This window comes from Phocoena phocoena, chromosome 10, assembly GCF_963924675.1.
Source record: "Phocoena phocoena chromosome 10, mPhoPho1.1, whole genome shotgun sequence".
NCBI classification, from domain to species: domain Eukaryota; kingdom Metazoa; phylum Chordata; class Mammalia; order Artiodactyla; family Phocoenidae; genus Phocoena; species Phocoena phocoena.
The window spans coordinates 80,185,744-80,197,377 of NC_089228.1; positions in this window are offsets into that span (position 1 = coordinate 80,185,744).

Consider the following 11,634-nt stretch of genomic DNA (forward strand, 5'->3'; position numbering starts at 1 on the left):
CTCACGTCCACCCCTGCCGCGATGCATGGATAAAAGTATATAGAGAAACAGAGCACCTAAGTTATAAATGTACATATATTATATATATATGGAATTGGAACTTATTTTACATTGTTGGAGTTCTTTCGAGAAGAGTATAAATTGATTATTTTTTTTATGTAAAGAGAGAGTTGATTCTTGGGCAGTTTGTTTTGAAATTATTATAAGTTACAGTACATTTATGTTGTGAAAAACCACATGAGATTTAAATCACGCCCTTTTTCAAGCAGATTTCTGAGCAGATTCTGTCACATAGGTCGTCTTCTGACTGATCAGCCCAGTATTTAAATGCGTCGGGGAGCACCCCACGGGATCAGCATTTATTTCACGCGTGACGTAGTGTCTCTCACTAAAGGCTCAAAATGCGAACACCTGTTCTGGATTTGTTTGAAACTTTGACCAATAAAGATCATAAATAAATGTTTCTTTCAAGAAAATGTATTTGGACAGCCTTTTTAAAATGTCAGAATGATAAACAATCCTAAGGTAGCCAGTGAAGGCTTATGAATGAATGAGCGCCTCTTTCGTCTTGGTCTTCATACACAGCCACAGACTATAGTATCTGTACTCTGACCCTACCTAGGCCCCCTACAGATACGTGACATTAGGTGAGAAAGGGTGACTCCCTCGGGGCCGGAACTCGTCAACAAGCTCAGCCAATCTTCTTTGTTCCTAAAAGAGCAGGAGTGGATCATATAAACCCAGGCCTAACTCTCTCCAGAACCAAAGTTGGGAGAGGGCCAGCCGCCAAGTGAACTGTACGTTACTGCCCCGGCAGCAACGCTATGAGTAATTTCAGAGTTTGCGTTCGGCACATCTCTACCAGATTCAGGTTCGGTTTTGGTGATTCAAATACAGCTAGAGTTGAGTACCTGTGTACTTTCAGAAGAAAACAGCTGCAGCCAGGATTGCTTTCAAGTTCATAGTGACATTAAAAGATGCTTCGGGGACTCAGCTGGTGGTGCAGTGGTTAAGAATCCACCTGCCAATGCGGGGGACACGGGTTCGATCCCTGGTCCGGGAAGATCCCACATGCCCCGGAGCAGCTAAGCCCGTGCGCCACAGCTACTGAAGTCGGCGTGCCTAGAGCCCGTTAGCCACAACTACTGCAGCCCGTGCACCTAGAGCCCGTGCTCCGCAACGAGAAGCCACCGTGGTGAGAAGCACACACACTGCAACGAAGAGTAGCCCCCACTCACCGCAACTAGAGAAAGCCCGCATGCAGCAACGAAGACCCGACGCAGCCGAGAAAAAAAGGCTGCTTCGTAAGTTCCCACAATTCACTGTGGGGCAGACCTTTTAAAAAGTTAATATATGTTATGTTAAAGATGAAAACCGGACTTCCCTGGCGGTCCAGTGGTTAAGACTTCACGCTTCTAATGCAGGGGGTGCAGGTTCATAACCCTGGTCAGGGAACTAAGATCCTACGTGATGCGTGGTGCAGCCAGAAAAGATGAAAACCCCCCATCCGGTGTGTGTTTAGGAAAAAAAAGTTCCATTTAGTTTGGGTTTTTGCAGCAATCTGAGAAATGAGAAATGTGGGCATGTCACAGGAAAGTGTAAGCCGGTGGATGCCGTGTGCCATGCTCAACCTCGCTGGGATGGGTGAGCCAAGACCGGAGCTGATTAACTCCCACTTAATCTTAGGCTCAGCACCTCCGTGACACATTCCTTGATTCCACCAGCAAGTGTCCCTTTTCTGCGTTTTCAAAACACCCCACGTTCCCGCCATCCCAGCAGGTATCACACTTCTAATTTTTGTACATGTCAGTGTCCCTCGATAAAACTGGGTTCTTTTAGGACAGGGGCTCTTTCTCTTCAATTCCTGATCCCAAAGCACCTCTGTGCTGTGAACATTAACCCCTAGGAAGCAGCAGACATTCCACGGGTCTTTCAACACTACCTTTTAAAATTTATTTTTTAAATTAGAGTATCGTTGATTTACAATGTTGTTAGTTTCCGCCGTACAGCAAAGTGAGTCGGCCATATATATATACATATATGCACTCTCTCCTAGACTCCATTCCCATATAGGTCATCACAGAGCACCGAATACTGATCCTGTGCTGTGCAGTAGGTTCTCATTAGTTATCTTTTATATATAGTAGTCAGCACTACGTTTCTTCCCTCAAATGAATGAACTATGCTTTTGCCACTAGGTGACGCTCTTGTCCCACTCTTTTAAAGTTTGCCTCTTTTTCTCGTCAGTGTGAGGGAGGGAGCTGGTTTTCACACTCGCAGGAAAATGGGGCGTTCCACGGCCCTCTGATTGGCCTTCAAAGCTGCACGTGATAGGAACTAATACAAGGTGTGTATCCAAAATGAGATGCCACCCTGACCACAGAGCCCTGACTCCCACCTGCTGAACCCCTCAATTACCAGCCAAGGAAGCCCGGTCTTCTTGACCAGTGTTTATCTGGCCGGCTTATCTCGGCTGCAGGAGGAAACTGAATATCCTGTTTGGAATGAACAGAAAAGGGCTCCAGGGATGAGTTAACTGGGGTCGGGTTAGGAGGTTGACAAGATGGAAAGGGGAACAAGAGAGACCGGCCTTTCCCCTTTTGACACACACGCGGCCTGATTTATTATAACTATTGCATACTTTGGGAGCCCCCGAGCCCTACTCCCCAGCCTTCTGCCCAGTACAGATATTTGCTGCATCACCCCTAAACCCACTCGAAGCTTCCATATCTGCACCTTCCGCCTGTGACTCCAATAGACATTGAGTCGTGGAATTGAGATTCATAAAAGCTTGCAAGACTGATCCAAGATTTGACTGACAGCAGATGCTGCGTGTGTGCGCGCAGCAGATTGAGGGGAAGAGTGGAAATTTCATCAGCACAGGCTTCTTTCTGACAGCATGGATTTCTGAGCAGACTAGCTTTTCCTTGAACACTGGAAATACACTCAACCCAACATATGGTGCGCAGGCCAAAGGGGCAGTAAGTTGAGACCTGCTATGGAAGCAAAGTGACTGTACAGTCAGGTTATTGTCAAAATCAGGACACTTGTTAGGGGAAAGAGGAGTGTGTTTTGTAATTACACTGAGACAACCAGCATAACACGGGACTGTCCTGGGCAAGTGGGGATGGATGGTCACTACATACCAGGCATTGCCAAGGCCCTACAACCAGCTTTTCATCAGATTTCACTTGAATGAGGTTATTTGTTCGATCTATTTTTCTTCCTCTCGACAGGAAAGAAGAAAACGCCTTTGGTTTCCTAGTGTGTGAAGTGACTGCTTTGGGCCCTGCTAATTTCCCTCAGAACGTCACCAAGTCTGCACTTGGCTGATGGAGACTTTGGTGTGAGGCATCACCGACAGCATGAAAAAGTGCTGATTTCTACTCTTTGTTAGTTTCTACTTTTCTCACGTCTGTTCTTGATTCGTTTTCACATCTGTGGCTGGGATTCTGTTCAGAATCCCAGGTAACTGAGGACACTTGCCAAGAGATGTCTTCTTTTTGCCTTATGACTTTCATTCCCTCCAAGTGCGGGGCTAGAAGCCAAGTTTCCTGCCTTGTGCCTTCTTTGTTCTCATCTGTGGACACCTACTCTGCGTGATCACCTAGAGGAGTGGGTTTATTTGGAGCGCTGTGACATGGTGTGGTTCAAAGACCATCAACTGGATCAAAGGACCTGCGCGCTCAGAGCGCCTAGCACGGAGCCTGATGCATCGTGGGTGCTCGGTAAATGTGAGCCAACACCCAGTCAGACCGTCCTCATCGACGGAGGGCCGGGGAGCAGTGGAGGGGCGGCCTCTGTGGCCTTCTCGACCAGCAACGTGTCAGAGGAGGAGTTCCTTGCCTGGGGCTCCCAAGTCAAGCCTCCAGTAATAGGCGCTTGTACCACTCGGAGCAAGTGGTAGCCACAAGCATTGGGGCTTCTCTAGATCAAGGGTCTGTTGGCTAAGCATCCTTCAGACCTAAGCATGATTCCTTTGAGACCCTGGAATCTGAGTAGGAAGGAAAGGATCTTATTCCTCCAGGTGTGAAGGAGTAAGGTTTTCCCCTAACTCAGAACTTGAAGGGGCAAGTAAGGAAATTGCGTAAAAGGGTAGAAACACGCTGGACTTTGGAGCTGGATAGCTGTGGGTTTGAACATCCACCCTTACCAGCACTTATCATCGTAGTCAAATTCACTTAAACACCTGGAGCCTTATTCGTAAACTAGGCATAATGATTACTAGCTGCAGGGTTGCCATGACAGCAAAATGCTACACATCTTAAGCCCTGGCACAAAATAGGCTTTTATAAAAGGAAACTATTATCGCCTAGGATTATCTAAGAGAACAGCAGCACTCAGGTAGGTGGGGGAAATAGCTCTATGACTGGGAGCCCCCAGCAAGAAGATCCTAACATCATAAATCTTGAAAGAGAAAGAAGCCCTAAGACTATACCTGTGACCTATCTCAACTGGGCAGTTTATATCAGAAATCCTCTTATCCTGGGGCAAGTCAGATTATGTCAAATCTATGACTGGACTTGATCGATTGGTAGGGATTGCCTGAAGTGCAGTTGAGAAAGATTCTGATGCTGAGTCTGAACTCAGGGAAGCAAGCCAGAATTGATTGATTAATGATGCCTGCCCTGGGTGCAGGACTGGGACGGCACATAATTACCCTCTGTTCCTCACTGACCAATGCATAAGACTGCTCTTAACACAGGCAAGGGACTGGACATCTAGAGCAGCGGTCAGGCTTTGGGTAGCTCAGGGGAAATAAATGGAAGGCAGTGATGCTCTAAAGGCTGATATAAAAGGAAAGGTGTGGAAGATCATGGAAAATCCTTGATAGTATGTTGGACAAATTTCAATGATTTCCTAAATCTAACCAGGAGCAACCCAAAAGGGGTAGCCAGAAGAGCCTGAGAAATTACCTAAAAGAGTCAAGAGAAAATTACAAGTTTAGTGCCCATGACTATACCAGCTGGCATCACGCAAGGCTGCACGGCCCTCCTCTCTGTGGTAGGGTCCGCAGGGGGCCACAAATGAGTCACAGTGGGCCAGGCGGGTAGGCAGTTGCTAGCGGGTCCCTGTGTGGCTTGCCTGAAAGGGAATCAGCTACTAGGCTCCTGTTGACTGTCTCCTTGAAGCCAGATCTTCCCATGTTTAAAGAGAAGCTGGTTTGTGCGTGAAACGTCCATATTTTTAGTTTGGATCAAATTAAAAAGACACACACATGCTATACAGGCCAAACAGAAGCCATCTGCAGGATGAATGAAATCAGCCAGTGTTTGACCTCCAGGGTCCAGGCTAAATCCAAAATCATGAGCTTTGCACTCTAGGCTCGGAATGACTAGATAATGACCTACCTTTCCAGCGGTCCTTCCTGCTCATGCCTTCAGCTAGCCAAGAGTGGTTCTGGTTCCCAGGACACTTGAGGCACCTCCCTGCCCCTGCATCTTTGCTCTGCTGGCTCTGGAATTCCTTTTCTCCCAGCTCCTCCAGCTCTACCTTGAAAGTTCTACTCCTCTTTCTGGAAGTCTTCCCTGATTTGCCCCCAGCCAACGAATAATTAAATAATTACAAACAATCTACTCCCGCTGGACACTCTCAAAGTGTTATATTTCATCTCTTTGCTTTAATTTCTATTATTCTGACATGCCCTACCCCTCAGAAGGCTTAGGAGAAAAGTGTTTTTTAATTAATTAATTAAAAGAAGAAAAAGATCGGGGCCATAAACAGAGCACATCTTGCAGGGTCACTAAGAGCCCAAAGCAAGCTGCCCAGCCCACATCTCATCTATGTCCTGATGATGGGCTTGGCCCAAGAAACCGGAAGCCAAAGAGAGAGACAGCTTCAGGTTTCTGCTTATAGGACAATTACTTAGCCATGCAGACTATGTCAGGCTTTGATGGCTTCTGCGAAATGCCAAGCATTTCTAAGGAAGCTATCATTAAAGTCAGCCTTTTGATCTCTATTCATCCAAAGCACGTTTCCACATCCCCGCCAAGAATTCTTCACATTAGCCCAGAGTGCTGTGTCTCCATCCTACGGTTAAGCCCTGGCAGCTTTTGCTACCGCAGCACCAATAAAATGCAGCAGGACAAGCCACGGTGACTCTGATGAAGCAGATAGCATGGCAACCACTGCACAGAGGCGCGTGTGTCTGTGTGGGACCTTGGGGACGCCGTGGAGTATTGTGGAGGTGGGGTGGCTTTGCCAGGCCCTCATGGTGGCGCCTCAGTGAATGTCACTGGATGTTGTGGGTGCCCAGCTGCAGCCCTGAGTCCTCTCAGCACTGAGTGACAGGTGTAACTGAGATGTGACTTAAGCTCACCTGCTTGGGTGTCAGGGACAGTCAATCATGCTAGCAGTTTGCCCTGAAGTCTACCTTCCCTGCTGTGTGCCACATCCCCAGAACTTATTTGTACACTTTGACCAACATCTCCCAGTTCCCCACCCCCTTGAAGGCTCATTCTCTTAACTAACCCTTACTCTGCACTGTCTCCTGGGTGTCCTTCTGAGTTACTTAACAACTCGGAGTTCAGTTTTCTTGTTTGTGGAACAAAGACAATCACACTTTCTACATCATTGTTTTGAGGATTAAATAAGGTAGTGTATAGATTGGCACAACTTCTGGCACATTCTATGCTCTCAATAGAAAGTCTCAGGGCAGTTCCATCAACAGAAGAATGGATAAAGATGATGTGAGAGATCACACACACACGCACACACACACACATGTACACACACACACACACAATGGAATACTACCCAGCCATAAAAAAGAAGGAAATTTTGCCATTGGCAGCAACCTGGATGGAGTTGGAGGGCAGTATGCTAAGTGAAATAAGTCAGAGAAAGACAAATACTGTATGACATCACTTATACGTGGAATCTAAAAAATACAACAAACCAGTGAATACAACAAAAAAGAAGCAGCCTCATAGATCTAGAGAACAAACTAGTACTTACCAGTGGAGGGGGAGGGGCACTACAGGGGTGAGGGAGTGGGAGGTACAAACTACTGGGTATAAGACAGACTGAAGGATGTATCGACATGGAGAATGCAGCCAATATTTTGTAATAACTATAAATGGAGTGTAACATTTAAAATTGTATAAAAAAATAAAAAGTATTTTTTAAAGTCTCAACGTATTTAATCTTCTCTCCCAGCCTTAATGAACAGCTTTCAGCATCTCAGGATGGAGTCTCAACAGCTCACAGACTTGAGTTCCTCAAAGGATGTTTTCCATTTGCCTTATAACCAGAACAAAACCGAATGGTTCCAAGAGGTGGGAAAAGGCCAGTCCGTGGAAGGTCTGTTGAGGACATATGAAGAGCCTGAACAGACAGGGAACTAGACACAAGCTCTTTCCTCTCTCAGGGTAAAGAGGACAGTGTTCTGTGCCATTCTTTGCACAAGGAGAAAATTGCTGGTATGAGGTCACACAAAAGGAACTTGAAGGAATGAGAACTCCCAGGCTGTACATCTCAGCCTGCGTCAGCCCAAAGAACCCTGTGTCTCCTGGTTACTGCCGATTCTTGTATTTTATTTTGTACCAAAAGGAGCACAAGTTCTCTGTGACAGTTATAGATAAACAACTCCAAGGCTTAGCAGAGGGTGCTTAGATTTCCAAAATAATTTTTTTCTTAGCAAGGCAAAGGAAGCTAGAAAAAGAAACAAGTCAGGTATGTTTCTTCTCTCCTGATGAAGAAAAAAAAACTGCTCTGGAGGAATCCTCCAGATATTTGCAGGATGAGAGGATAAACCACTGAAATCACCCTGGGCCAAAAGCCTCCTGTTCTCATAGGACAATGCTCCCATTTTGTTTTGTTTTTGTTTTTTTGTGCGGTGCGTGGGCCCTTCGCTGTTGTGGCCTCTCCCGTTGCGGAGCACGGGCTCCAGACGCGCAGGCTCAGCGGCCATGGCTCACGGGCCCAGCCGCTCCGCAGCATGTGGGATCTTCCCGGACCAGGGCACGAACCCGCGTCCCCTGCGTGGGCAGGTGGACTCTCAACCACTGCGCCACCAGGGAAGCCAATGCTCCCATTTTAAGGGAGGGATTCTGGTCAGAAAATGGAGAATGATTCTTTCCATTTGGAACAGAATGAGAATTGGGGAGTTGGTTCTGGTTTTAAAATTCATTCCATCCTCTTTTCCTCAGTCACCACGTGCAATTATTTATCCTCCATTCCATCTCCTCCAACCCTCCCCTCATCCACTCTTTTTTTTTTATTGAAGTACAGTTGGCTTACAGTGTTGTGTCAGTCGCTGCTGTACAGCAAAGTGACAGCCACACACACATATATATTCTTTTTTAAACATTCTTTTCCATTATGGTTCATTCCAGGAGATTAGATGTAGCTCCCTGTGCTATACAGTAGGACCTTGTTGTTTATCCATTCTAAATGTAATAGTTTGCACCTACCACACCCAAACACCTAGTCCAACCCTCTCCCTGCCCCCATCCCCCTTGACAAGCACAAGTCTCATCTCTACGTCTCCCTCACCCACTCCTGAAGTCTCCCCATCTCACTCATGCTGTGAGCTTGGAGGCACCCAGCTGGCCACCAAGACAGTCAGCTTCCAACCAAGTCCTAATGTCCAGGCCCAGCTTAACTTTGACCCCTACTGGTAGGGCTGGTTGACAAGAGGCAGCGATGGCTGTTAAGGCACCATCTGGAGTCAAGGCCACTTAGAGGCCCGCAACACCTAAACAAAATGCCATCAGCTAAAAGAATTAAAAAGTGGAGTGTGGGGAAAGGACTTGGGAGTGGGGAGGGATGGGTAGAGATGGCTGTTATTCGTCAAGAGTTTGGTGGTGCCATCTGATGTTTCAAGCTATGTACATGTTCTTGCTTTGATAAATATCAAGACTCTCGTTTTCTAGAGAAAAAGGTTTGGGAGGGCAGAGTGCCTAGTTTAGTAGATGTGAAATGTTTGAAATATCCAGAAAGCCTTGGACCAAATAGAAACTAAAGTTCCCACCCACGCAGTGGCTGTTCCTTGACACTTGCTTGAGGTGCAGGGGGAGCCTCCCAGACCCAGGAGACTCCTCCACGCCCATGGCTTCATCCCACAGCCTGCTCCACCCTAAGCCTGTCCTTTCCTTTTTAGGCCTTTTGAATATTCAACAGAGCCTAATTTAAAGGCCTTTCTTTGTAATCGTTGTGGCTGCCAGAAGGTCCCTGATCTAAAAAGTACTTTGGATTCTGTCCAAAAGTTTGAAATTCCATGTATTGTGGTCAGTGCAAATGTTAGGTTGTTTTGACAACTGCATCTTAAGAGTAAGGACTAGCATTTTCAGGGTCCTTCGCTTGGCTTTCTGACTTACACAGACTTGGATGCCTGGCTGTATGTAAGGCTTTTAATACTTTTCAACTGAAGACCTAATATTTTTTCCTTGTCCTCAGGGAACAGTAAGGCATCCTTGAAATGACCTGAATTCAAAGCACTTGATGAAATTACTATGCTGATTATGTTCTGAAGGAAAGAATTTCTCTTCTCTGCAAAGATACAAACACATGCTGGATAAGCTTTTGTTTGGGAAGCTGTAAAGGAGATTCATGTCTGTTCAGATATTTGCACAAGTGACCTTTAAACTTTGTTCAGACCCTCAGATCCAATGGTTATAGGTCCCTAATCGGTTGTTTATACCCAAGGATCATGCAGGGTGGGGAGATGCAAACTCCTGGGGCTCTCCGAGGGGAGGTGAATTACATCAGACACTTTTTATCAGACAAAATTCCTAGAATTTTGAGCCAAAATGTTTAGCAAGCAGAGACACCTGTCTCAGAGCATGGAGGAAAGGCATTTCAGGTGCAAATAAATACATTTAATGCATCAATGAACATAACAAAGTACAGCTATACACGACAATACGATGATTCTTCTGGACACAACGTTGAATTTGCACTTGACGGTGGCCAGACTGCTGTGTTCTTGGGAGAATTTACTGAGCTTAGGCTATGACCGTGCACTCTTTTGTATGTACATTACAGTTCAATACGTTTTTAACAGTACACCATGTGACTCTATTTGTTAGGTTCTCCCCCAAAAGCCAAAATCAGACTATTGTTGAGTAATACATATAAAGGTAGTAAAAATATAAAAAGCCACCTTAGCAATCACCTTCGGGATGCAGGAAGGGGCTTGTGATCAGGAGAGGGTGGGATTGAGGGCTGCAGTTAGGGGACCTTCTTTACCACATCTTCTGTATCCATTCATCTGTTGACGGACATTCAGGTTGTTTCCATGTTTCGGCTATTGTGAACAGTGCTGCAATGAACATAGGGGTGAATGTATCTTTTTGAATTACAGTTTTGTCCTGGTATATTCCCAGGAGTGGCATTGCTGGATCATATGGTAATTCTATTTTTAGTTTTCTGAGGAACCTCCATACTGTTTTCCGCAGTGACTGTACCGGTTTACATTCCCACCAACAGTGTAGGAGGGTTCCCTTTTCTCCACACCCTCTCCAGCATTTGTTGTTTGTACACTTTTTCATGATGGACATTCTGACCCATGTGAGGTGATACTGGGGACCTTCTGAAATGCCTGTAAGTCCTATTTCTTGGCCTGGGTGGTGCTTATACAAGCATTTGCTTTATAACTCTGCTAAACTGAATATATAAATTTATATACTTAGACAAAATAATTTACTAGATTCAAACCAATCTAAATTTTTATCACTAGGGGACTAAATTAATTATAATATAGTCATTTAATGTATTACAAACCATTAAAAATGAGGTAGCTGTGGTCCTTTATCCTTATAAGGATCTGATGTCCAAATTGTGTCCGAAAATGACAAAAGTCATGTTAGAAATGAATCTAGTACGATACCACTTACATATATAGCAGTCCCCCTCTTGTCCACGGTTTTGCTTTCTGTGCTTTCAATTACCTGTGGTCAACTGCAGTCTGAAATATTAAATGGAAACTTCCAGAAACAAGCAATTCATAAGTCTTAAATTGTGCAGTCGCGCGATGAACTCTCCCTCCATCTGGCTCCTTCCCACCCAGTGCAAGAATCATCCCTCTGTCCAAGGCCTCCACACGGTATATGCTCCCCAACAGTCACTCGATGGCCGTCTCAGTTATCAGACCAACTGTTGCAGTATCACAGTCCTGTGTTCAAGTAACCCTTATTTTACTTGATAGTGGTCCCAAAGTGCAAGAGTAATGATGCTGGCAATTCAGATATTCTTACTGAACGTAATTTACAAATTAAACTTTGCCATCAGTATGTATGTATATATAGGAAAAAAACATAGCATATATAGGGTTCAGTACTATCCATGGTTTCAGGCATCCACTGGTCTTGGAAGGCACCCCCCCAACGGATAAGTGGGGGACTACTGTATGCAGAAAGTATCTCTAATCTTTGGAAAACAGACAAGAAACTAGTCGATGATGCCTTAAGACGGAGACTAGGAACCAATTTTGTATCATGTGCATTTGTCACCATTCAAATAGAAAAGAGCATTCATTTTGAAAATGTGTGCTGATTGTATGGTTCTTTCCAGATTCTATATCTAGGCTCACCTTTCTGTAAAGTACTTCAGCAAAAAAGAGGTACTGGCATTCAAATACAGCTGCCTGACCATGGCCATGTTCATTACACAAGGACTCTTCCAATCAAACAT